Below are 27,917 nucleotides of genomic sequence, written 5' to 3'. Positions count from 1 at the left end.
CAAAAGGCATTGGCAGGCTGTGAACTTGATCTCACCAGGTGACACTCCTTGCCCTCTGTTCACTCTGCAGAGGCTGGGGCCCAGGATGTCTATGCCTGTGTCCCTAACACCTGGGACTGTCACCAACGACTTCCATCTTCCTTGGATGCTCTCAGTGTGTCCCAGCTATGTAGAGTCTCCTTCTGTAGTCTCATTACAACCCACTGACACATTACAACAGAAATCGGGAAGCCACAAACCCCAGGGCAGTCCTGCCTAACTGACCCAGCTAAACATACAGAACCTACACTTTCAGAGTTGTGCTTCGGTCTTTGTACCCAGTGGCAATGTCTGGAGTTAAGGAACATTCCTCAAAGGGGTTTATAGATACACAATGAGAAATAGTTCTCTGAGTGATACTAATATTAAAGGCCGAGTGATTTTTATCAGGAACCAAGGTGTCTTAAAGTTAATGACATATTGGAACCCATAAAAAGAGGGCATGAGACAGTCTTTAGACAGAGGGTCCCAGTTGCCTGGAGGGACTACAGCACTCAGGGCAGGGTAGGGGTTAACCAGTGAAAACCATTCAATGTCTTGAAAAAGCGAAAGAGTTTCTAGAAACAGTGGTGTCTGACCTTCAATGTGTAGATTTTTTTCCCTTCCCTGTCCCACCAGTCAGTTATCCCAACCCTTGGGAAAGTCTGGTGAACACAATAGCCTGTGTTAGGGATGCTCTAGGGTGGGGGGTGGGGGCAGTTCTGAACTCCAGAGGAGAAACAGCTGCTGGGGCACTGATGGAGTGGGGAACAGAGCAAGATGTGAGAGTCAAGCCTTCTGTAAGGGCAAAATTTAGGAGACAAATGTGGCTGTGAGAATAGAGAGCCCCGGAGATCCCTGGGAAGCACTGGTAGGGCTTGGCTCTGGGATGATGTTCAGCCTGGGTCACTTGGCTATGAAGGCTAAGGGAACAAAGGAAAGCCAGAAAGTGGCACCAGAGGAGCTGCCACAGATAGAGTGGTTACAAGCATATATGACCTCCTTGAGTATGGTCTGAGCCCTGACAGGACATGGTTGCTTTTTGAGAAGTGCAGAGGTAGGTAAGACAGCTTTGCTGAGAGCTCCAGGGTTAACTGATGGTTCTCAGTCCCCACTGGCCGAGGTGCAGGTCCTTCTCTGATGCAGGGAACAGCTGGCATCAGAGGGATGCTAAGACCTAGCCTTCTTCCACTCTCTGGTCTTTCCAGTGGTACACAGATAGGGTCACCTAAGAGCATCGGTCAAGCCAAGTGGAGGCTGCATTGTTGGACAGATGGGGGACAAGGAGCCAGCCTCTGTGGGGCACCAAAGCCTCATCTCTTCTGCTCGCTTCCTTCAGTAATTTAAAAAATTGTAGCAATACATGCATCTTCACCAGTTCACCACCTAAAAATGTTTATGTGTTGTGCGTGTATGTGTACATGTAGGGGGGGAGTGCTTGCTATGAACATATGTATGCATGTACATGTTGGCCAGAGGTAAACTTGGAGAGTCTTCCTTGATGCTTCTCCACCAATGGCATGGGGTATCTTTGCCTGTGTTTATCGACCACCTCTATGTCCTCTTTGCCAAGCCCCGTTTGCTTTTATTTATTATTGTGTACTTGGTGATGGAGGCAGTGCATGTGTGTGGCATACTGAGAGACGTTAGGGGACAGCTTTGTGGAGTCCATACCCTCCTCCCACCTTTATGTGGCTTCTCCAGATTGAACTCAGTCAGGATTATGTGGCAAGGGCTTCTACCCTCTGAGCCAACTTGTGGCCCATTGGCAAGTGTTTGATAGGGTTGTCCGTTTGCTGTTGGGTGGTGGGTGTTCTAGATATTAAATCTTTATGGGATGTATAATTTGCTGATTACCACCCCAATTCTGTGTATGGGTTTTTTTTTTGTTTTGTTTTTTTGTTTGTTTTGTTTTTTTTAGTTTCTAAAAAAAGATTTTAAAGTATGTGTTTAGATATGTGACTATGTGCAGGTACCTTATGAATGACAAAAGAGGGTGCAAGAATTCCCAGAGCTGATGTTACAGGTAGCTGTGAGCTGCCTGATGCAGATGCTGGGAACCAAACTTGGGTCCTCTGCAAGAGCACAAATCAGTCACCGAGCAGGTTCTCCAGCCCTGAGTGTGGCTCTGCTCTCTATTTTCATCATCTTGAAAATGTGTTTTGAGCCATGTAAGCTTTTAAATTTTATGTAATCAATTTAAAAATTATGTTTCCAGGGCTAAAAAATCACTGCCAAAAGCAATGTCATGGAATGTCCCTTGATGTTTTCTCAGAAAGGTGTTGGAAATTATGTGTGTGCGTATGTGTGTGTGTGTGTGTGTGTGTGTGTGTGTGTTCACTTTTATGTTGTGGTTGCCTGGGTCCTTGTGAATCCACAGGAAGATTTGTGAAAGATTCCTATTTTAGAATTGTTACAGGCTTTCTAGGGCTCACCTCTGAATCTCATTGGGCAATATTTTCTTAATAACAATATTGTCTCCCAGCCATGAATGTGGTCTGCCTTCTGTTTGTTTATGTCTTCTTTAGCAGTGGTCAGTGATACTTTCTAGGTTGTCATGTACAGATTGTTCGGATTCTTAAGTGAACTTATTCTTATATTTCTACTGTTATGGGCTGCTGAATTATATTTTAAGATTATGAATTTTATGGAACAGAACTGGGTTTATCAGGGGTTGGTTTGTTTCGTTTTAGTTGATTTTTGTATCTTACAACTTTCCTTTGTTTTCTTGTGGACAGTCACACCATATACAGACAGTGATAACTTCATTTTTCCCCCTTTTTCTGGGTAGAGCTTCCAATGCTATAAAGAGGATATCTGTGTCTTGTTTCCAGTCCTATGAATGAATTTCCTGTTATAGCAGGCACAGGCTTTTCTTTCTACTCTCCCATCAGAAATGGAACTTAAAATCCATCTGGAAATAAATCTGGGGTAAAAATTCAAAATAACAAGGAAATAACGTTAGGTTGTCCCCTTGGGATAATCCTGAGGCTACTGGGCCTTGTAGGAATCTTGAAAATCTTTCCATCTAAAGGCTCAGAAGGAGGGGTAGGCTCACTGGTTAAGAACACTGAGTGCTCTTCCAGAGGACCTGAGTTCAATTCCCAGCAACCACATAGTGGCTCACAAACATCTGTAATGGGATCCGATGCCCTCTTCTGAAGTGTGTGATGACAGCAACAGTGTACTTGTTCATATAAATAAAATAAGTCATTCTTTAAAATAAGTAAATAAATAAGGAAAGAAAGAAAGAAAGAAAGAAAGAAAGAAAGAAAGAAAGAAAGGAAGGAAGGAAGGAAGGAAGGAAGGAAGGAAGGAAGGAAGGAAGAAAGAAAGAAAGGAAGGAAGGAAGGAAGGCTCAGAAGGTAATGCCACTTGTTTAAGCTCACAAAAGCCAACTGGATAAGAAGCCAGAACTAAGGCAGACTCTTCATCAAATGATGTTTGTATTAAAGCACACACTACATACATACATACATACATACATACATACATACATACATACATACATACATACATGTAAAACACTGGACCTTGCAGTTCTGTAGCTGAGAGCAACATGTAAGAAAAGGGGAGGAACGTAAGACATAGTGACTGACAGAAGTGTTGACTGGTCCTCAGGACTTACCTCAGCACTTCACAGTCTGGTGAGGCTGCCCCCCAAAACAACTGCAGCCAACAAATCTCTATCCGTAAGAGCTTAGTTTCATTCATTCGTTCACCCCTTCACTCAGAAAATAAAGACCTACTATGTGTCTGGTACTGGGAACCCAGAGCAGAAGATTGACTCTGGGGCAGCTCACTCCCAACTCTATCCTTGATGTCCTTATTTGCTTTTAATTCTCCATGGGATGAAGCTGGACATGAAAAATGGGGATGGGAGAAGTCAGCTGAGGCCACGGATCCTGGCTAAAGGCAGACCATGGAAAGACAAGGGATGGGAGTTCATGGTGACTCTGGGGAATCCTTCAGGGAGGAAAGCCTTTAATGTCGAAGACTCCCTGAAGGGTAATGATGAGTTCTGCACAGTGGCAGGGAGGCCTGGGGAAGCCCATTGGCTTCATCCCCACCTAGGAAGTGTTGGAGGTTCTTCTCAGTCCTGCCTGGAAAATGGACTTATTTTTCCTGCCTGGAAAATGGACTTATTTTTCCTGCCTGGAAAATGGACTTATTTTTGAGAAAGGCCTGATATGGGCCAAAGGGCAAGAAAACCAGGCTGAGTGCAGAGTTCAGCCCTCTGAGATGAGCACAGAGTCTCAGGCTTGCAGAAGGCCAGTCCATATCACCTACAGTTTTGGGTCACTTATGGCTGGGTCACCCCACTCTGCCTGCCTCTCATTCCTACTTTCTACCCCCAGCCTCAGGCTTGGAAGAGACTCTACACCCTGAGGTTCAAGGGAAGGCCAGAAGCAGAAGGCAGAACACTTGGGTTTTAGCTTTATTGCTTTTCTTAGCTTACTTTATGTTCCCGGGGTAAGGAAGACACTTTATAGTTCTTGCCTTTTGGGAAAGACTGAAAGTGAAATTAGTTATGATGCTTAATTGTGTTTATGGCTAGGGTGTGCTTTGGTATCTATCAGGGTATTCCCAGAGACTATTGGTCCAGGGGTTGTGTGATCAGTAGGAAAGTCTCAACACAGATGTAGGTGGTACCATCCTGGATGGTGCCAGCAGGAGGGGAAAGGCATGCTCACCTGCATCCCAAGCCTGATTCTCCTGGAGTGGCCTTTTTGTACCTGCCTTGGCTCCTGGACACTACACTCCAGCTTCATCAGCCTTTGAACGTGGTCCAGTACCAGTGACTCTCTGGAGAGCTCCTAAGCCTTCAGCCTTAGTCTGGGGTGGCAATTCTGGGTTCTTTCTGTTCTCAGAATTCCAGCTTCCCATCCAGAACAGCTGGCTTTCTGGGTCTCCAGCCTGCAGACAGCCGTGTGGGGACAGCCCACACTCTGTGAAAGTTGGCCTCAGAAAGCCTCTTTACTCTGCTCAAAACAGTTCCATTCCTCTACAACAGTGGTTCCCAGCCTTCCCAAAGCTTTATAGCCCATTATAATTCCTCCCCATGGCGCTATGACCCCTAATCATAAAATCATTTTTGTTGCTACCTCAGGACTGTAATTTTGCTACCGTTATGAATCATAATATAAACATCTGTCTTAGGCATTGGTCTTGGGCAACCCCTGTGAGAGGGTCATTTGAACCTCACCTCCACCAAAGGTTGAGAACCCTTGCTCTAGAGCATGGAACGTAGAGAAAACTCTACACTAGCCATCAAAACCCCAAATCTCAGTGGATTTGTGTGAGGGAAAATTTCTCATCCATTTCAAATCCACCTGATGCTAGAGGGCTGTTCCCCAACAAAGAAAAAGAAGTGTGCTTAGCTAGGGGCATGTTAAATTCTGGGGCCCTTCATAATATCCAAATGGAAATATCCAGAAGAAAATGGAAAATATGAATCTGGACTTAGGAGAAACATTAGATTGGACACTCTGATGGCTAATATTTCTGTTTTGTTTTTTGTTTTTAAAAAAGACAGGGTTTCTCTGTGTAGCCCTGGCTGTCCTGGAACTCACTCTGTAGACCAAGCTGGCCTTGAACTCAGAGATCTGTCTGCCTCTGCCTTCCTAGGGCTGGGATTAAAGGCGTGTGCCACCACTCCTGGCTCTGGTGGTTAATCATGATTTATACTTGGCAAGATTTAGGGTCACTCAGGAGATACCTCTGACTGTGTCTGTGGTGGGGTTTCCAGTGAGGTTTAACGAAGGAGGAAAGACCTGCCCTGCATACAGGCAGTGCCAACCCATAAGCTGAAGTCAGAAAAGAAAAAAAAAAGTTTAAAAAAAGGAGAAAGTCAGTTGATAACCAGCATTGTCTCAGCTTCCTGACTACAAATGCCATTGGACCAAACACTTCTTTGGTTTTTGTTTTGTTTTGTTTTGTTTTGTTTCCAAGACAGTGTTTCTCTGTATAGCCCTGGCTGTCCTGGAACTCACTTTGTAGACCAGGCTGACCTCGAACTCAGAAATCTGCCTACCTTTGCCTCCCGAGTGCTAGGATCAAAGGCGTGCGCCACCATGCCCGGCATAATGGTTTTTTGTTTTGTTTTGTTTTTGTTTGTTTGTTTGTTGGTTGGTTGTTTTTTGTTTTTGACCAGACACTTCTTGTTCCCATCTCTGTGTCTTCCCCACCAGGACAGACGATATCTCTTCAAACCATGAACCAGAATAAGCCCTCCTCTCTGACACTGATTTTACCAGGTGTTTTATCACAGTAATGACAAAGGTAACCAACAGCGTGTCCAAGACCCAGACAACATTGGGGTCACACATACATATACTTACATGTACTTACATGTGCTAGCATGTGCTTACATGTGCTTACTGTGGGCGTATCTGCTGAGGCAGCTGAATCCAGCACAAATTGCATAAATCTGGATTAGTCTGGCATAATTACAGACAATCTCATTTTCCTCCATTGTTCAAGCACTGGACAAGAAGAACTTGAAGAGGCGTTGTACCAAAAAAAAAAAAAAAAAAAAAAAGGACACCTTTCATCTACTTCTTCTCATGGCTCTGTGAGGAGGCATGACCTGAAGTAGTTGCAACCATCTTGTGCCCATGGACAACAAGTCCAAGCTGCTAAAGATGTCAGGAAGGCACGACGGGAACCGGGTCTCCACTGACACCACCAAGCCTTGTTTAAGCCATTGTCTGCTGCTACGAGTATTCTACTCCAGTCACCACTGTATTAGTTAGTACAATGCTACTACAGTAAAGCACTGGCTAAAAGCAACTTGGGGATAATTTGGCTTTCTGGTTATAGTCTGTTTTCAAGGGAAGCTAAGGCAGGATCCTGGTGGCAGGACCTGAAGCAGAGACTATGGAAGAACATTTCTTACTGACTTTCTCTCTAGGCTCACACTCAGCTCCCTTTCTTACACCTCCCAGGATTGTCAGGGTCCACCATGGGCATCCTCCCACATCAATCAAGAAAACAGCCCCCCTACAGATTTGCTCATGAGACAATCTGATGGCGGCAATTCTTCAGTCGAGGACCCCTCTTCTTCCCAGGTGACCATAGCTTGTGTCAAGAAGATAAAATCTAGCCAGCGCAACCCTCAGTGGTGACCAATCACCATATAGCAGTGTGTAGAATGTGGCAGAATGTGCCAAGTGAAGAAATAAGCTGCAAAGGAGCCCAACAGTGTGGGGAAGGGAACGAGCAAAGGGAAGGGCTCCAGACTGAGAGAGAATCAGAACTGAGTGTGTCAGGCGGGGAAGAGAATGGAGCGGGTCAGCAAGAAAGCAGAATAAAGAAAGTGGTATTTAAAAAAAAAAAAAAAGACGGATGAGCTCTGCAGGAGTGGAGTGCTGCATGGGCCACTTATGATTTGACAGCCTTCATCTCCAGCCCCTTTCCCCCCACCCACCCATGCTTGTAAGGATGACCTTAGTGTCCAGGTCTGGTGAGTGCAGAGAAGGTGGCCCATTGTCAGACTGACCCAGTTCCAGACACCTGGTTCTGCCCCTATCTTCGGCAGACAGGCCATGAAACAACTCCCTTTATCACTCGGAGAAAGTCACTTTATTGCGAGCTGGTTCCCAATACGGGGCGCAGCCCCTGCTTCCTTTCCTCCCACCATTCCTTCCTTGCTCCTGGCTGCTCCACTCTGCAGCTTTTACTCTGAGCATCCTCCTTTGATCACAAGGTTCCCTGATTAAGAGGGCCCTTCTTCCTCCTCCTGCCTTCTCTTCCTGCACTTGGAGATAGACACCTCTCCCATGAAGCCTTCCACGGCCTCCCAGGTCTACTACTGCCTGCACTTGGCCTCCTCTCTGCTTGACTTGAATAGCTGTGTGAGCACTGAGGAGGAAGTGGTGGAGACACGTGAGGTCCAGGAAGATCCATCCATAAACCCAGTAATAAGCCTACTCCCTAAACAGCACCAAGCCCCGAAGAGTTTGTGTGATGGACTGCGGAGGAAGTCATGGTGGGAAGGGGGGCTCTTTCTCTTCCACCCCAGCCCTGTCCCTCTTCCCTTCTCTAATGATTCCAGAGGAAATCACCTTGACAAAGACGGCTGGGTAAAAGCCCCAGACAGTGTCTGTTCCCCACCTTCCCAGGCTGAGCTGTGCACTACCCCTCCTGAGTATGGGTGACCTCACAGATCCCACCCTCCAGTCTTATTCTGTCACTGTTCCTCCTCCTGGCCTCTGTCCTGGGCTCCAGGCCCAGTGTCTGGCTACTCCATCTTATCTCTCTTTCTCCTCCTCTATCTGTCGTTGTTTCTTTCTCTGTCTGCCCGGCTTGCTTAGAAGCTGTCCTTGTCCTTTCTACCTCTCTTCCACACTCCCAGTCTCCTTGACTAAAGGGAAGACCCTGCCAAGAAAGCAGAGGCTTTCCCACAGCTGAGAAGCAACTCTCCTGAACACACACAACACTGATGAGGCTGCGCGGTACACTGCTAGACACAGAACCCACACATGGGTTGCAGACAGGGTTGGAACTTGGAAGGAGCAGGCATCAGGATGCTTGAAACTCGGGCCATCGTCTTAAGCTGGTAGCTTCAATGCTTGGATTGTGCATCCCTAACCGTTTTTGTTTTTTTTCAATGGCTAAGGTGAGCACAGTGTCCCATATCTGGACCCCCAGTACTCAGAGACAGAGGGTTCAAAGTCAGCCTACTCTATGTAGGGAGTTCACAAGTTCAAGGGCAGCCTGGTCCACATAGGGAGATTCAGGACAGCTGGGGCTATGTGGTGAGACCCTGTCTCAAAAGAGCAAACCAAAACCAAACAGAAAGGCTGAGCACCATCTCAATATATGAATAGCTAGATATTATATTAATTATATTATACATTATATTACATTATATATTATAAAAGCCATTAATGTGGCAGTGTGCTAACTGTCACATTGTTCATTGTCACCTTATAATTACCCTCAAATGCCAACCACAGTGAACACTGCATGTCCCATGCCCTCCACCACAGGCCATCTGAATAATGTTCTGGCCAGTGGGATTTGAGCAGAAATGGTGCATGAACACTTAAACCTGCCAATCTTCCTCCAGGTTGCCTCTGGAAGCACAAGTGTGGTGACAAGCTACCTTAGACTCTGTAGATAAGGCCAAATCTACTATCAGAGGAAAGGAATGAAAGGACGGGCTTGAGTCCCTGGGTGACTGAGACACCAAAGACTTCACGGCAGCCTGGTCACCTCCCTCCGGACACTTACGTTCTGAGTCCCATTCTTGTCGCTGAGCCTTTAGCTTAGCTTTGCTGCGGTTTTATAAGTTCATGATGTCTTTGGCACAATGCACACCTAAGTGCTGATCATGCAAAGGACAACACAGGGCTGTGGAGGTGGCTTAGTGCTTAAAACACTTAACTTGCAGGTCTCCAGAACCCACCTAACTGTTGGGGGGCATGGCAGCCTACTTATAACCCCAAGGCTCTGAAGGTGGAAATAAAATCTCCTGGACAAGTTGGTCTGATAAACTCTGTATTCTATTGATCGATCTAACCTCAATGAATGAAGTGAAAAACACGGAGGAAAATTGCCAGTATCCACCTTGGGGCTCCATAACACCTGTACACATGAGTATGTGCACTTGACACACATGCAGACATGTACATGCCTAACCTCTTACACATACAAACATATGTACATGTACATATATCACAGACACACATACACATGAGAGAGATTTATTTAAAACAAAAAGAATGGTATTTTATGACATTTTTGTTCTGCCATAAGTTTCTGTTTAAAAGGTTTTAAAGACAGTCTGGGGGATTCCCGTTCATCCTGAACCCAGTTTTTCCCTGTTAATTCGTCATTACTACAGCTCATTGTTATTATTAATGAACCAGTGTCAATACACTAATAACTAGGCCCTTGCCTTCGGGCCATATTCTTTAACTAAATAACCAGACATGGTGACTCATTCTTGTAACCTCAGAATTTAGGCGGCTGAGGCAGAAGGATTGCTGTGAGTTTGAGGCTATCCTTGAACATGTCTCAAAAATAAATCAATAAGTAATCAATGGAAGTTTGTTCTTCCCCTGCAGTCTCCACACATGTTGGTCACCCTCCACGACACATTTGACGATCAAGTCCTTTACCAAGGCATAATGGTCTGCATATAGCACATGGCACAGGGATGAGGGGACATGAGGGGACATAGGTGAAAGGAGAGTGAACTTCCACATGCCAATCCAAACTATTTCATTCCTGAGCAGGTGAGGGGGATTGGTGCCCTAGGGAAGGGCACAGAAAGGGCTTGCTTGGAAGGGATGCTGGGGAAGGCACGCTTACTAAGAGGCATCTGATGGGGAGTCAGTCTGGCTTGCCTCTGCACACATACCTAATCGAGGATGCCAGGAAAGAGTGAAGACAAGAGGTGTGTGTGGCAAGACGTGACTCTAATGAGCTGGGAAGCAGTGTGGAGCAAGGATCGGGGGCAGGGTGAGGGGCCCTCAACATCTGCTCTGAGATCTGGGTACTTTCCTCGTGTCAGAGACCCTTCTTCTCCTCTCAAAGGCCAGCATTCTGTCTGCTTTGCGGGACTCTGTGTGGGGTTTTCCTTGACGCCTGGGAGCCTGTGAATCTGGAGAATAGCCATCATGCTGGAGAAAACTCAAGAAGTCTTGTCTTACCAGGCCAGGCTGTGCAATCAGAGCTCTCGGGAGAATCCAGACCTTAACCACTCCTCACCATTAGCTTCAGTTCACATCCTGATTCCTAGCAAAGAACAATCCTGGGGTTCCCTGTGGCCCTGTGAGGGAATGCCTGTGGCTGTGCAAGTCCTTTATAACTGGGCTGGATTTCTGACATCACATTTCCAGCCTCGCTGGACTCTCTTCCTAAGTATTCACCTCACCCTGAACAGCCATAATTTACCCTCATCCAATCCTTCATACTCTAAAGCACTTCCTGTTTCCAACCCTGTGCTCAAGTCTTCCTCTGCATAGGCATGTCGCCACCCTCCCTCCCCCCAACCCTACCCTTATGTCCCCCAAGTTTGGAATCAAATTTCACCTTCTACAATCTCCATTGGCTCCCTCGCCATCCACAGGGGTGTGAAGACCATTCAGTGTATTCCCACAGCTGACTCCAGTGTCACTGCTTGATATAATTGTGTGTGCCTCAGGGGTCTTCCTGTCATCAACTCCATGGATGTGGACCTTCATGCTTCCTCTCTCCTTCAGCCAAGATTCACCTGCCACATCTGACCCCGGAGAGGCCTGTGTAGGGGGAAGAATGGTCAGCAGCCGTTGGAACAGCTCACTTTTGTAATGAGAACAGCTCCAAACAGACATCTTTTCTTTATTTGATGAGACCATTGATAGACAGGGAAGTGCTGCTGGATCTTGGAAGCCAGGAGACTAAGCAGGGACAGTATGGATTAGTTTGTCAGTGTGTGGAAGCTTTAGACCAAGGAGAAAGGGACTGCTTAATTATCAGGCTGGGTTAAACCTGCTGAGATCCCAGAGGACTAACTGGGAAGATGAGTAAGGGGCTCACAGGTGGCTTGAAGGAGAGTGGGGGAGGGGGGACACACAGAGACACACAGAGACAGAGAGAGACAGAGTCAGAGACAGAGAGAGACAGAGAAACAGACAGAGATAGATAGATAGATAGATAGATAGATAGATAGATAGATAGATAGATAGATAGATAGACAGAGAACCTTGTCATGGTCAGCAGCCTCTGCCCTCTCCCTCTCATCCTGTATGGCAGCATCCTGCCTTCTCCTGCACTCACAAAACTTAGGTAGTAGTGAAAGAGTACAGGGGACTCCATGGGCCCTCAAACTTCCCTTTGTGGAGCCTAAATCTACCAGAGCTTCATCTTTTTCCCAGGTGGGGACAAAGCACAGAAAGCCACCATGCTTGGTAAGGATCCCTAACAGAGATGGACACTGAGTGTATGAAGCTGTTTTCCCTGTGGGAAACTCTCCCTGGAGAACTAGACCATGAGGATTTTTGTGACACCCGGGGGCTCAGTCCAAGGTTACTGACCCCTAAGCCCATACTCCCACCACCCTAAAAGAAGGTTCTAGAACTTTAACAAAACTCATTCCCATCAACAGCCTTCTTCCACTGTGCTCCTTGGTACCCCACCCCACCCCCATTTCCTCAGAATACCACTGGGATCCCTGGATGCAAGGCGCTTGGCAGCTTCCTGGATTTCCCAGGCAGCCCCTCATCCCCTGACTCTGAGCACTGGCAACCTTTGCCCCGTGCAGCCATGACCTTGGGTTTGAAACCACTCTCTTCTGGGAAGTAGCTGCCTCCCCCTTCCCGCTCCCATTCCTGTGTAAGGCCTACTGCAGCCTCAGGGCAAAAAGGATAGGCTAACCTGAGGCAACAGGGTGGCTTCCCTGAGAAGGTGAAATCAGTTTTCTTCTAACATCTGTTCACCCACCCTCTCTAACCCTCCCCAACATCACAAGGAAGAGCTGGCCCCTAAAATGCAAATTCAGGAAGTGCCCCAACACACTTCTGTTTGGGTTTAGGGGACATGTGATTTGGCTTTTAATTTATCCTGCAGTTGACTTTGATAAATATTGAAGTCCACGGATCCCAGACAGTGATGGAGGGATGACACTAGTCCACAAGACCCACTGCAGAAAAATTGTGAAACCTATTTTTTCAGGGGTGGTGCCGCAAACCTCCAACCATAGCATGAAGAAGAGGATGAAGGAGAGGAACAGGAGAGTCACCAGCTGAAGGACAAACTGGATTACCCAGCAACACCCCTGTCTTACATACACATGTGTGTGCATGCATGCAGTTCTCATCTCTGTTGGAAGGGACCTTCCAGGCCCCCTCAGCAGCTCTGAACATCCATCTAAGGAACTCCTTCCAGGTGCTCCTGTGTTGCCCTGGCTGCAAACCAAGGTCGTTACAGATAATGTGAAAGACTGGAGCAAGGTGGTCCTGGCCTATGAACCTTTGTGGGCCATTGGAACTGGCAAGACGGCAACCCCTCAGCAGGCACAGGAAGTACACGAGAAGCTCCGGAGATGGCTGAAATCCAATGTCAATGATGGGGTGGCTCAGAGCACCCGGATCATTTATGGAGGTTCTATGACTGGAGCAACCTGCAAAGAGCTGGCAAGCCAGCCTGACGTGGACGGCTTCCTTGTGGGTGGCGCATCTCTCAAGCCTGAATTTGTGGACATCATCAATGCCAAACAATGAGCACTGCCCATCCCTCTACCTGCCTGCATAGCATGGACTAGGTTGCCCAGAAGTTGAGTAACTGCTCCCACCGGTCACATGCTTCTGATGACATCATCTGCCCCATCTTGTGTCCTAATCCACGGTGTACCCTCCTGAGCCGTTTCCACCTCCCTATTATGGTTGGGACCAGGCCAATCCCTTTACCACTTACAGTGGGTAGAATCAACTGTCACCAAGGTGGATCCTGGGGAGGGGAGGGAGTAGAACTGACTGTCCCTTTGGGCCCTGACAAGTGAAATCACCTTCCATTGGTTTGAGCTGGAAACTCATGGTTGGAGCACAGGAAGTGGGCTTCGTGTCACTTTGGCCTGTCACTTAGATGGCCTTGGCTCTAGCTTCACTCCCAAGTTCTACTGGATGTCTGATGCAGAAATTCAGAGCTTTCAGGTCTGAATTCGGTATACATGAGACCCAAAGAGGCCTGGGATAGTCCCCTCCCCCACGGTGCCGAAGCCCCTGTATTGTGTTTGTGAACCACCCTACATGTAAGGAAAATAAACACCTGGGCCTGAAAAAAAAATAACAAGCCTCTGATTAAGCCCCACAGAGTGACTGGTTCAGATGACGGGTCTCCAACCTAGAGTTCAAGTCCCAACTCTCTAGCTGTGTGACCTACTTCTTCCCCTGTAGAAGTGAGATCAAGAGGTGGCTTACCAAGAGAGGGTCTTAGTTCTTAATCAGAATGGCTCCTCCAAATATCCCCAGTGTGAAGCTGAAACAAGACACAGCAAATCTCAAGAAGGAGGGGGAGGGGGAGGAGGAGGAGGAGGAGGAGGAGGACCACCACGACGACGACGATGACAACAACAACAACAACAACAACAGAAAACAGACTAAACACTCTTCCCAAAGCCATGGAAACAGAGAGGGGTTGAAACAAACCTTAGCGTTAGGCACGATGGTACATGCTAAGTCAGGACTGCAAGTTTGGGGCCAATATGAGCTCCATAGCAAGGCCCTGCCCCTCAAAGCAACAAAAGAGACAAGTGTCACAAGTGTGACACACTCGTTTCTTTACGAGTCAGGGTCACTCGTGCAATAGCTGTGTGGGAAAATGCAGGTTTAAAACCATACTGTGTGGCTTGAACTGGACTTAAAGTGTGTACCACAGACAGGGATACAGGTCCTGAGTTGACATTAGAGGCCAGGTGAGAGGAGGATGGCGTCTAGAAGGATGAAGCCTTCCTGAGAGCCAACCCTCCAAGTCTTGAGTGCTGAAGTGGCCACTCTCACCCCCAAATGCCTCTCTGTGGCCTCATTGCTGAATGCCACCCTTTTGATTCAGGTAGTCAGGCCAAAGGGGAGCCTGAGGGAATAGGAAACAGTAGGTGCTCACAGGAGGAGACTGGAAAAGTCTCTGGAGGGGGACCCACATGTAAGTCTAGGGGAACTGGAAGGAGAGCGGCTGTGGGGATGAGAAGGCAGAGGCTGTTGTATGGCTTAACTTTGTGATTCAGAAGTACCCGGTGACCCAAGGTCTTGTTAGCTAGCAGGGTAAGGCGCATACTCCACAGAAGAAGCGACGGCCAGGGTCTGCCAGGCCTAATCCTTCTGATTTGGGTAGAGGGTGTGCACCTTCTGCCCTGCCTGATGGCCCCAGCCTTCGCTGGCGTCCCACCCACAGGCTGTCCAAACCTCATCCAGCCCCCCACGAACTGCCTAAGCCGGGAGCAGGAGGCTGCCCCTAGGCCCAGAGCAGGCTGGCTGGAGCAAAGCTCTGGCCACCTCCGGCTCCCTACCGCCCAGCTGTCGCTCCCCCTCCATGCCCATGTGGACCTCACCATGTGGCTCGGGCCCGTCCCCACCCCGAGCCAGCCTGGTCCAGCAGGCATGGCTGGCTCCAGTTTCCACAGAAACTCTGCCCTTCCTAAGGCTTGATGCAGGCCAGCCAGGAGGGTGGTGGGTGGTTTGTGTGGGCCGCAGGCTCAGCCGGCCATGTTCCACTCAGAGTTCCAACTGCTGCTGGCTGCAGAAGCCCCTCTCCTCCCACGCCTTCTGGCAGGGCACGGTCTCCTGACAACCGCAGAGCCAAAGCCTGGCAGCAGTCACAGCTACGTGTCCCTTTATCCTTGCAAACAACTTTCCAAACTTTATCTCACTTGGTTCTCCATGAAGCAGGCGGACTAATTAAGATTAACCTTTGGGGGCGGGGCCGAGGTATAGCTCATTTGTAGTATGCTTGCCTAGCCTAGCATACACAAGGACCCTCCTTTCCCACCAAGAAAACCACAGGAGTCGTCAAGAAGGGATATGGTATCTCATGGTTACTTAGCTGTAGTGGACACCCCAGAAGCTTCCCCCAGCCACACTGCTGCCGCTACCACATAATTCCTACCCTGCTTGGAAACTCCAGCACATACACACACACACACACACACACACACACACACAAACACACACATATGTGTACATATAAACACGTTTTATATGTGTGTATATATGTATATATAGACACACCCACACACATATATATAGATACATATATACAAGCACACATATATTCATATATAGATGTGTGTATGTATATATGTGTGTGTGTGTGTGTGTGTGTGTGTGTGCGCGCGCGCGCGCGCGCACGTGCCCAGAGGCTGCTGCACAAACCATCTTTAGGAGGCTGCAGATGTAGCTCAATGGTAAGAAATTGCCTACCAGGTACCAAGCCCCAGGATCCATCCTCAACACCACAAAATTTAGGGAAATAAGGAAATAACCGAAAACTGTAATAACAGAAATTCTTTAAAAAAAAAAGCAGAAAAGCAGAGCATTGTAGCTTACACCTGTCCTCATGACTCTTGCAGGCTGAGGCAGGAGAATTATTGTGAATTGAAAGCCAGCTTGGGCTATAATGAGTTCCAAACCAAACTGAACTATACAGTGAACCTTGTTTTAAAATGAAAACCGAAAGCAAAGAAGATATATATATATATATATATATATATATATATATATATATATACATATATATATATATATATATACACGTACATACATCATACATACATACATACATACATACATACATACATACATCTGTCTAGGCACTTTCCACGGCTTCAGATAGCTGAGGAGGACCTCAAAGCAGCAAGAGTGGGGAGCGTAGGATGGCTAAGCATAGAAACTCATCACTGGCTGACTTGGGCTTCAGGGCACAGAACTCATCTCCCTCTGCAATGATGGAAACCCTACTGTCAGCCAGCTGTCCTCGGCTGCGCTAAATTCTCCGTTCTGGACAAGTGTTTTCATTATCAACAGGAAAGCTCCACAAAGCAAGATGTTTTGTCTATGAGTTTTCATAAAGGCAGCAAGAAACTCCACAACTGAGCTGAAGGACAGACAGCCATGCACGGTGGGTAACACGTCGGGAACCCCAGCCCTGGTAGGCAGAGACAAGAACACCAGAAGTTCAAAGCCATTGCCAACTGTATACCGATCTCTGGGCTAGCCTCAGCTAAAAACAAGACAAAAATAAACAAGATGAAGGAGTGTGGATGGCATGGCTCAGCAGGTATAGGTGCGCACCCCAAAACCTAGTGACAGAGTTCAGAACCCAGTAAAGATAGGAGCGAACCAACCCCAGCACCTCCGCAGACACTGCACACACACATAAACCACCACCACTACTGCTATTACTGCTACGACTACTAATGGTAATAATAATATAATAACAGCTTTAAAGAAGATGAAGACATACACTGAGGATGGAGGAGCTGTGACAGTGTGTGGGCAGTGTGACAGTCTCCAGCTTTTACTCCATAGTCTTCTTCACGGTCCTCGTATAGACTTAGTGACACTGCCCTATTCTTGCAATGAGAAAATCCTCATGGACAGCCCATGGCCACCCACCCTGAGAGCACAAGGCCTAGAACACAGAAATGCTTCTGCCTCTACCCAGCCGTGTACCTAAATTCCTCCAGATATGTCCTGTCAGGGAGATCGTCTTCAACGTGCCCGGGCACCTGGAGCATCTTCCTGTCTCTGGACTCAGGCTGCTTTTCCTTTGGGACATTTCAAAGGCCTCTTCTTTGGGACTGGGAGGAGAAGGGCTGGCTGGGTGCCAATGAGCAGGACGAACAAGCCCCGTGCCAATCATTTCCCTTCCCTATCCCCTTTAACCCCCCCCTCCCCGAGACTTGGAGTCACGGTTTCACTGTAATGAGTATGTACTGTGGGTTTCTGCTGTGAGCCCCCAGGCTTCTCCAACAAGGCAAATCCCATAAGGAAGGATTTCACGGAGCTCTGGGGGCTGTGGGAGCCTTTTCCTTCCATCTGTCACTTTTCTCTAAGCTTTGACTTTTCTGTTGCCATGTGAGGCAGAACCATGAAGAGGCTCAAGTTGGGCTGAGCTGCCAACAAACCTTAGCAAGTAGCCTGGGATTCAGATGGCACAAAAGTGGCACATTCAGAACAAACAAACAAACAAACAAACAAACAAGAAAGGTATTTGCTTCAGGGGTTCATGGAAGGCGGAAGGGTAATAGAAATGAGCAAATTCCTCTTGATCTGGGTGTGGTGGCCGACACCTGTAATACCAGCACCTGGGAGGCTGAGGCAGAAGGATTCTGTGAGTTCCAGGACAGCCTGGGATCAGAGTGTGAAGCACTGTCTTTAGAAAACAGTCGTTATGATGGCCCATGCCTTTGACCGAAGTTCTCAGGAGGCAGAGGCAAGGATCGCCATAAGTTCAAGGCTAGCCTGGTCTCAAAGCAAGTTGCCGCCTAGCCAGGGCAACTTAGTGGGTGGGTTGTGACAATGAGGACGCTTAGCAGTATAAAGTGGTAGAGTCCAAGTCTAACAAACTGAGTTTATCCCCCCAGAGGAAAGAAGGAAAGAGAAAACTCACTCAAGCTAATCTCTGACGCAAAAGCACACACACACACACACACACACACACACACACACACACACACTCATGCATGTGCACAGTCACACTCCAAAATGTTCATTTTAAATTTAAAAATAAATACAGGAAAATGTAAGGCAAGTTCCACTGGTTTAGCTGCTCCTACCTGGGATTGGGGGGCAGGGGAACCAGAGAGTCCTCTATGTGGCCCCCTTCCCCAAGACGCCAGGGAAACCCCAGATCATGGAGATCTGAACACTGGCTGCACATTGCAGTCACCGTGCACACTGGCTTGGGAAGCCGATTTGGGTGAGCCGCACACTGTCTCCAGCTGTTTCCTGCCTTGAAAGTCTAGGGTGGTGATGAGTTCACAAGACCATGTTTCAGTCAGGGTGCACTGAAGGGAGGGAGGCCCCGGTTGGGGCACCGCCTTCACTCTCTGGGAGATGCAAGAGCCCTGCCTCAGTGGTACCCTGCACCCTCCAACCAGGACAAACAGCAGATGTGACAGAAGCTGGGGCTTTGATGCCCGCACAGGGCCATCTGTAAATCACCTTTCCCATGTCAGGCCGATGGGGAGGCTGGAAGAGGAAACTGGGCCTCCTCGATTCCGAGACAGAGTCCCCAGCAGGCCCAGCTCGGAAAGGGCACAGGCTTCGAGATTCACAAGGATGGCAATTGTTTAAAGTCTTCCTGACACTTCATCTTCCCAAGACCTTGCTCATGATCAGGGTTCTTAAAACCCTTTTGTTCACAAGCTTGTGGTGAACACAGAAAAGGCTCTATCTAATATCTGAGCCCAGCTGTTCAGAGGCCGAAGGACTTGGGGGAAGTCCTCTCAACAGGGGGAAGGGGGTAAACAGAGCACGGACACAGCCTGGGGATGTGACAGGCTCAGCTGAAGGCCTCACAGGACCCAGCTGCCTCACAAGACTGTGCTGTTTGGGGAGAAAAAGAAATCAGCTGGCTGACAGTCAGGTCCCCGCCAGACCCTGCAAATACATAGCCTCCTCCTGACTGTGGGGTTCCTGGCAGCGGCACCCCAGGCAATGCCAAGTCCCTAAAAATGTCCTAGGTAGAGGTAGGTGTGACGCCTTGAGGAACTCCTATGAAGAACTAGTGTGATAGGAATGGAGGGGCTAGGAGGGAGTAGGAGGTGGGGGTGGGGAGTGGGAGTGGCGAATGGAGATAGAAGGGGTTAGCCAATGGAAAACTTTGTCGGTCCCAGGGCACTGGAGACCAGGAAACCTTTTCTAAAGAGGGCCTTGATTGATGTGAAAAACACAAGACAGAGCCAGCAGCGCCAGACCAAGATGGGGACCGTGTATCACCAGCCAGTGGCTGTGAGATGTGGACAGACAGATCCAGAGTCTAGGCTCTCCTTTCAGCTCTGGGTTACACCTGAGGGAGTGCACAGCCGACAGAGGAAAACATCCATATTTCTGAAGTGTCTAAAGGATGAAAGGTTTTAAACGTCACTTTATTTCACACTTAAAGACCATCTCTGGGATGAAGTAGGTTGACTCGTGTTTCTAACCTCAAACATCATAATGCCTTGTGAACAGTTCTTCTCTACCACAGAAATCATGGCCTTCCAAGTAAGAGGCACTTGGGTGTAAATATGGGTGCTGTGTGACCCTTCAGAAAATGTTTCAGCCTCTCTGTGCCAAGGACTTCCCATCAGTTTGAAGGGGATTGAGGCAGGTTCTTCGGAGCAGTGATGTGAAGACCACATGAGCTGTGATTTATGAAGCATTTAGAAAAGCACTGGAGCTTAACCAGCCTGGAAAATTAGAAGCTATAATTTTAAAAGGCTGGGTCCGTCTGTAATGAAATTTTGTTGCCATAGAGGAGCCAAGTCAGGAAACTTGGACCGTCTCGGCTTGGCCATGACTGGGTCTTGTAACACCACTTTAGTGTCCTCTCTTGGAGACAAATGAGACTTGTCCCTGCTATGAGACACATTCCAGGCAGAGAATCTTTGGAAGCACAAAGTCACTTATAAGCCGGGCATGTCATCAAAACCCTGAAATCCCAGAAACCAGAAGTAAGGCAAGATCGCCTCAAGGTAGCTACTAGCTTGGGCTACAGTGTAAAACCCTGTCTCAAAATCAACAGCCGCAAAGGCATTTCTGAATGCAATCCACAGACACAGCCCAAGAGCCTTGATTTGCAGCTTGCTGCATTCAGCAGGCATTCTGGTCCCAACACCTGGACTTTGAAAACCAGCGAGTCCTCCTACTTGATAAGCTGTGTGCAGAAACAGAGATGAAGGGAAGAAGGGAAGGAAGAGGGGGGTCTTGGGGAGAGGGAAGACCGGGAACCGTCGGGGAGGCTCCATCAGGGCAAGCCAACGATGCTGAAGAATTAGTACTGGCTTTCTCATCGTGTCTGCGGCCCCACGTACGTAGGCGTGGGCATGTGGAGTAGTTCGAGACAAGCTGCAGTTTGGATTGGCTGGGGAGGAACCAGGATTCCGAAGAGAGGCCAAGTGAGGGGGCACGGGTGTGGTGACTCCCTCCCATAATCCTCCTGGGAGGCTGAGGCAGGAGGACAGCTATGAGCTTGAGTCCAGTCTAGACTACAAAATAAGACTTATTCACATCAGCAACAACAATAAGAAAAAAATCAAAGCACAAAACGAAACAAAAAACAACGGCTAAAGAAATTGCTCGGTGGTTAGAGTTCTTGCTGAACAAGCATTAGAACTTAGAACATTATGCACCCACATAGCAAGATGAGGACCTTGAAAATGTCTGCAACTCCAGCTCCAAGGGATACTATGCTTTCTTCTGGTCTCTGCCTGTGCAGGAACACACACACACACACTTTTTACATTTATTTTTGGGTGTGTGTGTGTGCGTGCGCGCACACTTGCGTGCATATGCCATGACGCACATGTGGAGGTGAGCGGACAACTTCCATTATGTGTGTCTTAGAGATCAAACACAAGGTGTTAGGGTTAAGCGTGTCTTTATACACTGAACCATTTTGACAGCCCAGTAAATGAATTTTTAAAAATGAACAGAGGGGCCGGGCGGTGGTGGCACACGCCTTTAATCCCAGCACTTGGGAGGCAGAGGCAGGCGGATTTCTGAGTTCGAGGCCAGCCTGGTCTTCAGAGTGAGTTCCAGGACAGCCAGGGCTATACAGAGAAACCCTGTCTCGAAAAACAAACAAACAAACAAACAAACCCAGAGGGGCAGCCATGGAAGCGCATCCTTTAGCCCAGGCATGCAGATCTTTGTGAATTTCAGGACAGCCTAGTCCACGTGACAAATTCTAGGCCACTCGGATACATAGTGGGATGCTCTCTTAAAAACAAAAACTTATGGGCCAAAGAAATAACTCATTAGGTTAAAAAGCGCATTCTTTGCAAACTTGGTGACATGAGTTAGGTCTCCAGACAGCACGCAAAGGTGGGAGGAGAGAATTAAATCCCGAAGTTGCCCTCTGACAGCTACACTGTGGCAGAGGCACTCAAACATTCACACACACTAGTGGTAAACACAACAAACAAACAAGCAAACACCCAGGGTGGCTCAGGTGCTAAAATCACTGACTGTTTTTGCAGAAGACCTGAGTTTTGTGTGTCCGGGGCTCATATTCTGGCCACTCTGGGCACCTGCATTCAGGCATGCATGCTTGCTTGTGTTTTTTCTCTCTCTCTCTCTCTCTCTCTCTCTCTCTCTCTCTCTCTCTCTCTCTCTCCCTCCCTCCCTCCCCCCCTCCCAAACTCCCCCCTTCTCTCTCTCTCTCTCTCTCTCTCTCTCTCTCTCTCTCTCTCTCTCTCTCTCTCGACTGAAGTATGCAGTTCTCCAGGTCATGGTATCTCCATCCTTATCTTAGAAAGGTGAGACTCAAACGCCTTTCGACATTCACTGTGGGATTTCCAGGGCCCAGAGTATGTCTTGACAGACTTTCTGGACAGATTATCACTTCTGAGTGATGAAATCATTTCAACGTGCCAGAAGTTTGCTCTTGTTACAGAATCAGTTCGAGAGAAGCCTCACACTAAGTAAACCTGTGGGACCTATTTCCTTTCTCCCACCATTTATACAGAGCCACAGATTTTTTTTTTCATAGTAAAAGATCAGCTATAGTAAAAAGCCTTCAGAGCTTGGAAATTTCTCCCAAACTCTTTTCTCATGAGCTACATGTGAATTTACAGGGAGCATAACCAACCCCTTATGTTTCTTTCAACTAGGGCAGGATATCTCTCTTGAAGTGGGAGTCTGTTCAGCACACAGGAAGACAGACAGTCTTCCTGGGGGATACTGCATCTCTGAGGTCACCAAAGCACTAGCTGTCACCATTGGGACTGGAGGTTGCACACTGTGGGAGAGATCAAGTTGAACGTTGACGCTTTGGTACCCTCTAGCAAGGGCAACCTCAACACCAGTGCTTGAACAAGTGGGTGCGTCCTCATATAGGATGGAGACCAGCCTAGAGAGGAGCTTCATGCTAATGGGCTACTTTAATAAATCATGATTTCATTGAGACAGGTGGCCTCTCAGTGTCCCTCAGCGCCAACTGCTCCTTGAGACTCGGAGCTGGGCATGCAGGCATTCACCTTGAATGCCAGCACTCATGAAGAGGTGGCCAGATGACCAATTGAAGCTGGGAGTTCAAGACTCACCCGGTCAGCTCAGTGAGACGGTATCAAAAGAGAGACCGCTGGGAACACTGCCCAATAGCTCAGTGGGTGAAGTGGCTGCCTAGCAAGCAGGAGGACCTGAATTCGGTTCCCAGCATTAATGGAAAAGCTACCTAGGCAGGGGGCACACATCTGTAAACCCACTTGGGGTGGGGAGAGGTGGAGACAGGTGGATGCCAGAGACTCTCTGAGCTCCAGGTCCAGTGAGAGACTCTGTCTCAGAAAGTGAGGGGATGTGTGATCAAGGAAGTTAAAGAAGCCTAGCTGTAGGAATTATATTATATTACATATAATATAATATACATATGACATTATATATATCATGTTAAATATATACATATATGTATGTATATGTGTATATATACGTTGTATATATACGTATGTGTATGTGTGTGTTATTTGAGACAGGGAACTTGCTATGTAGCTGAGAATAACCTTGAACTCTTGATCCTCCTGTCTCTACCACCCCCAACTATTGGGATTAAGGTGTATGCTTCCATGGGCCACACCTGGTTTATTCGGTGCTAGGGAGCCAACCCCGGGGCTTGCACACCACACTGCCGAGTGAATCACACCCCCAGCCCCCCCAAGTGCATGTCTTATCCCTTCCCTAGCTCCGGTTTCTTCTTTTCCTTTAAAAGAAAAAGTAAGAGAGGCAGAAGCCAATTCTCTGGCTACTGAAGCCTCAGCCTCGGAGACTCTTCTGCCTCGGCCTCCCCAGGACTGACATGACAGGTCTGAGACCACACCCAGCTAGCCTCAGTTTCTTTCTTCAAAAATAAGGATGATTCTCTAATGGGGCAGGCCTCCCCAGAGAGCTGGGAGAGTAAGCGGGTTGTTGTGAGCTTCTTGGTGTAGCATTGGGGAGGTTGACAACACATTCTGCTCATTATCCTGAACCTGCATCTCCAAGCCCTGAATATAGCTTTGAGGGTAATTCTTTTGTTTGGGGATCAGGAGGAGGGTAAGGTTCTGGTCTGTGTCCTGGGATGCTTCTGTGCATCAGCCAGCATCTTAGACAGGTGTCATTCTGCTTGGGAGGTCTCTGTCATCCTCAGCTTGTAGGTCAAGTCCACCTAACCATCACTGCTCTCCCTCTGCATGGACGGTGTACACTTTGGCATTGTTGTTCTCAGCCATTGGCTTCTCCTTGGCCTGTGCTTGGCACCCCGGGATTCCAGCACAATCCAGGCATCCCAGCAATGTCAGCGTGACTGAGCCGCTGCGTGTCTGACATCCACATGGCTCTGTAGAAGGCTGGCTCCGAGGAAGGTTGTTTGGAACAGGGCTGAATGCTCGGTGGCTGCATGTTGTCTCTGTAGATCGAGCCACTAAAGGTGCGATAGATGTTTTGTAGAATCAGTGAGATAAATTGAGTACGGAAATTCATGGGTCAACGAGAAGAAGTTTATGGACATGGATAAAGTAATCAATGGAAATAGATGGTTCCTTCCTACTCCTGCAATACCTTGTTTTTCTTACACCCAGAATCCAAAACAAAAACATCTGCCCCCTAAAAGAAGCCTTGATGCTGCCATGGTAATCGCTCCAGCAAACCCTTGAGCTGCTGAGAAACCTATGAAGAAAATGGGCTCATTGCATTCAAGTCAGGGAGCTGCTGGACACAGCCTTAACTTCTCTACCCTACCTTCAGCACGCGTCCCAGGGAAGCTTCTTTTACATACAAACCTAAGTCTCTCCGGTGTGCACTTAAAATCCAGCTTTCCCGTATCCCTCTGGGTCTATGGACCTCAAAGGGGCTGATGCTGATTAGGTCATACATAAAACCTTGGTTGTCTGAGCACACTGTATGCTTTTCTACTGCCGTCTCTGGTCTCGGTCAGCTTTTCCCAAAGCCTCTTCCATTTCTCCTTTTATCAAGCCAAATGGTCCTATTGAGTCTAGTGCTCACTGCTAGGTAGACAGACAGACAACCTGTCCCTAGAAGCCCAGGCTTGGGTGACACCCCTTCATGAAGGCTCCTTGGCCACCCACTCACTTAAACCCTCCAGCCTCCCTCTTCCTGTCTCCCCACAAGATCTAGTACACCAGTCAGTTTTATGTCATCTTGACACAAGCTGAAGTTATCTGAGAGGAGGTAACCTCAAGTAAGAAAATGCCAGAGAGATGGCTCAGAGGTTAAGAGCACTGGCCGCTCTTCCAGAGATCTTGGGTTCGAATCCCAGCCCCACATGATAGTTCACAATGTCTGTCACTCCAGTTCCAGAGGATCTAACACCTTCACACAGACATAAATACATGCAGGCAAGACACCAATGTACATGAAATAAAAATAAAAAGTTTTTTGTAAAAAAGACTTGGGCATAAAAACCATTCACCTTCTCAAAAAAAAACAAAAACAAAAAACAAAAAACAAACAAACAAAAAAAAAAACAAAAACAACAAAACAAACCCTAATCACCTAGGAGATACGCTTCTGGGTGTGTCTACAAGAGCATTTCCAAAAAGGTTTAACTGTGAGGAAGACCTCCCCTGAATGTGTGTGGCAGCATCTCACAGGCCATGGTCCTAGACCGAAGGAAAAGGATAAAGCAGAAAGTGGGCTTAGGATTGGAGTTCTTGTCTCTAGTTATTAATCTGCCAAGGAGTGAGCAAGTAACCTCTCTCTGTTGCCGTCATGTTCCTCCAGCCACGATGGACGGTCCCCCCTCATGTGAGTCCAAACTAACCCTCGGATGCTTTAGCCAGGCACTTGATGAAAGTGAGGAAAAGAGTTGCTCATTCATAAACTCGAGGTGCTCATTTCCTTTCCTGGACCATTTAACCAGCTGAATTAGGACCCTGAGCGCTCTCTCTGCCCACATATGCTCAGACGCACAAAGAAGTGAAGGCCCTGCAGCTTGGTGGAACTTTATTTATAAGACCAAAAAAACAGTGTGGGAGGACCCCTAAATGTCCACGGGCTCCAAGAAGTTGCTATGACACTTTCTCAATATTGAGAAACATCCCACACAGGACGCACGAAGCATGGAAAGATGTCAAGAGACTGTTGCCCACGACGAAACATCAACTTGTAGAATATGGTTTGGCAAGCTCTCATTTAGGTTTTTAAACTCTTACACTCAAAACCCAAAAACCATAAAGGTCCCTCTGATGTGATTGAGAAAGAAGAGGGTTATCTGAGAATGCTGGAGGAGTAAGATACCATCAGCACTGAATCACACAGACCTGCAGCTTTTTATTTGAAGTTAATGTACATTTATTTACCAACTTCTTGATGTCAAGCCAAAGCCTATTTTTAAGTCTGGGTCGGCTGATTAGAGCCCAACGCCATCTTTCATGTGTAAGCCACACTCATGAGGCATTGGGTAAGAATTTTAGTTTAATTCTCTTTAAAGCAAAATTACTTGACTGCATGGAGATAGCTTTTTGTTTAAACTCTTATAATGTAGGCTAACCTCATTACAGAGCCACCGATGACCTTGAACTCTTGACTTTCCTCCATACGTACTTTGCGCGCCAAGATGTCTTGATCTTACATTACAACACATGAAAGGTGCATAATTTGCCTATATTAAATAACCTCTCTAGACACCTGTCTTAGTGACATTTTTCCTCACTGAGACCAAAACACCCAACAGAAATAGCCCAAGGAGGCTCGGCATGGTAGCACATATCTTGAATCCCAGCATTCATAGTTCAGGCTGTTATGGTAGGGAACACAGGGCACAAAGGTTCCATCCATGGTAGCAGCAAACGTTGCAGAGATTGTTCACATAGACCACACTGGGAAGCAGTGTGCACAGGTTGGAGCCAGAGTTCAATAAAACCTTTGAAGGACCTACTGATCCACTCCTGCCAGCCAGGCCTCACCTCAATCGTTCCATGGTCCTCCAAACATTGATGCAAACTGGGCATCCAGTATTCAAAACATGTGGGGAGCATTGAGTCTGAAAACACAGCTGCAGACATCTAATCCTGGACGTGAAGCATAGTAATAGCACTCGAAGGAGCTGGGGTGTTTCTTAATAGGACAACAAATGCTTGTGGGAGGTTCTGGGTTCAAATTCTTGCTCCAAAAATAAATATGATGTGGTGTAGTATGTATGTGTTTGTGGTGTATGGGGGTTATGGGGGTGTGGGTGGTATGAGGTGTGATATGTGTATGTGTGTGTGCACACGCATGCGCACCTGCATGTGGTGCTCATAGGTAGCTGGAAGGGGGGGATGTTGTGCATGTGTAAGGCATGGCATGTAGTCAGGCTGACCTACCATGGATTCTACTAGGACTACAGGACAGTGGGCAGATGAAACAGCAGTCCTGAGCCACCAGAACTCGGCACCCTCTCTTTCTCTTTTTCCAAGATGCTCCAACCCCAGAGTCCAGGGGAAAGGGACTCTTGACATGACATCTAAGACCAGGAGAACAGGCTGTATGGTGCATTTGCAAGCAGTGGCAGTGCAGCACGGCCTAGCCAGCTAGTTTCATTTCCAAAGGGTCTCATAAGCAAAAGGCAAAGGGTTGGATCTACATGGGATCTAGTGGTTCAGGAACTCCAGAACTCACGTGCAGATTTCACCATTGAAGTCCCGCAGGTCACTCTGAAAGAGCCTAGCTCAACTCTAACTCAACCTGTGTGGCAAGGCAGATGGATTGTGTTGACCGCCATTGGCCAGTGCAGACTCATCCCTCCATCCATGGAGCCCTGCTTGCCTGGGTGCTGTGCTAAGTCTCTTTATGGGGATGATCAGAGTCATCACAGAAAGCCTATGAGTTTGGGAGAGGGGCTGCTGGTGTCTTTAGTTTGTAACTGAGGAAACTATGGCCCGGAGAGGCTACTCAACTTTACTAAGACTGTATTTATACCCCCTGTCCTAATTCAGCCACCGCACAGGTTCCCGGGAAGGGGCCTGATCTGCTGCGCAGACTCAGAGGGGTTGGAGTGATGATGAGCAGATTGGACTTGAGCTGGCCCCTGAGCAAGGTAAGCATGAAATCAGTGAGGTTCAGAGGAGGGAATCATGGTGTAGCAGAGATAGCAATGTTAGGAGTAGACCAATGTCTACATTTTCTATATATGGCTGTTCAGGAGGCAAGGCCTTGCTCCCAAAGGCTTGATCTTGGCTGGGGGTGCTATTTTGGGAGGTTCTAGAAACTTTAGGAGTGGAGGAAGTCACTGGGAAGTAT

General features: G+C 47.7%; 1 long non-coding RNA gene and 1 pseudogene across 3 annotated transcripts in view; one reads left to right on the top strand and one right to left on the bottom strand.

Annotated features, from left to right (window-relative positions):
- 9330179D12Rik (RIKEN cDNA 9330179D12 gene) overlaps positions 1-27,917 on the bottom strand; it is a 63,031-nt gene that overhangs the window by 15,784 nt on the left and 19,330 nt on the right. For 2 of the 3 annotated variants that reach the window (NR_040274.1, NR_040273.1), the window contains exon 2: positions 11,062-11,267. The exons of the other annotated variant lie outside the window; for it this stretch is intronic. This is a non-coding gene — a long non-coding RNA (RIKEN cDNA 9330179D12 gene). The remainder of the gene's footprint in view (positions 1-11,061; positions 11,268-27,917) is intronic. 3 annotated transcript variants of the gene reach the window in all.
- On the top strand, positions 12,917-13,783 carry Tpi-rs11 (triosephosphate isomerase related sequence 11; annotated as a pseudogene).

Source organism: Mus musculus, chromosome 6 (genome assembly GCF_000001635.26).
Source record: "Mus musculus strain C57BL/6J chromosome 6, GRCm38.p6 C57BL/6J".
NCBI classification, from domain to species: Eukaryota; Metazoa; Chordata; class Mammalia; order Rodentia; family Muridae; genus Mus; species Mus musculus.
The sequence above is the reverse complement of the archived record's forward strand: the minus strand, read 5'-3'. Positions and strand labels throughout refer to the sequence as shown.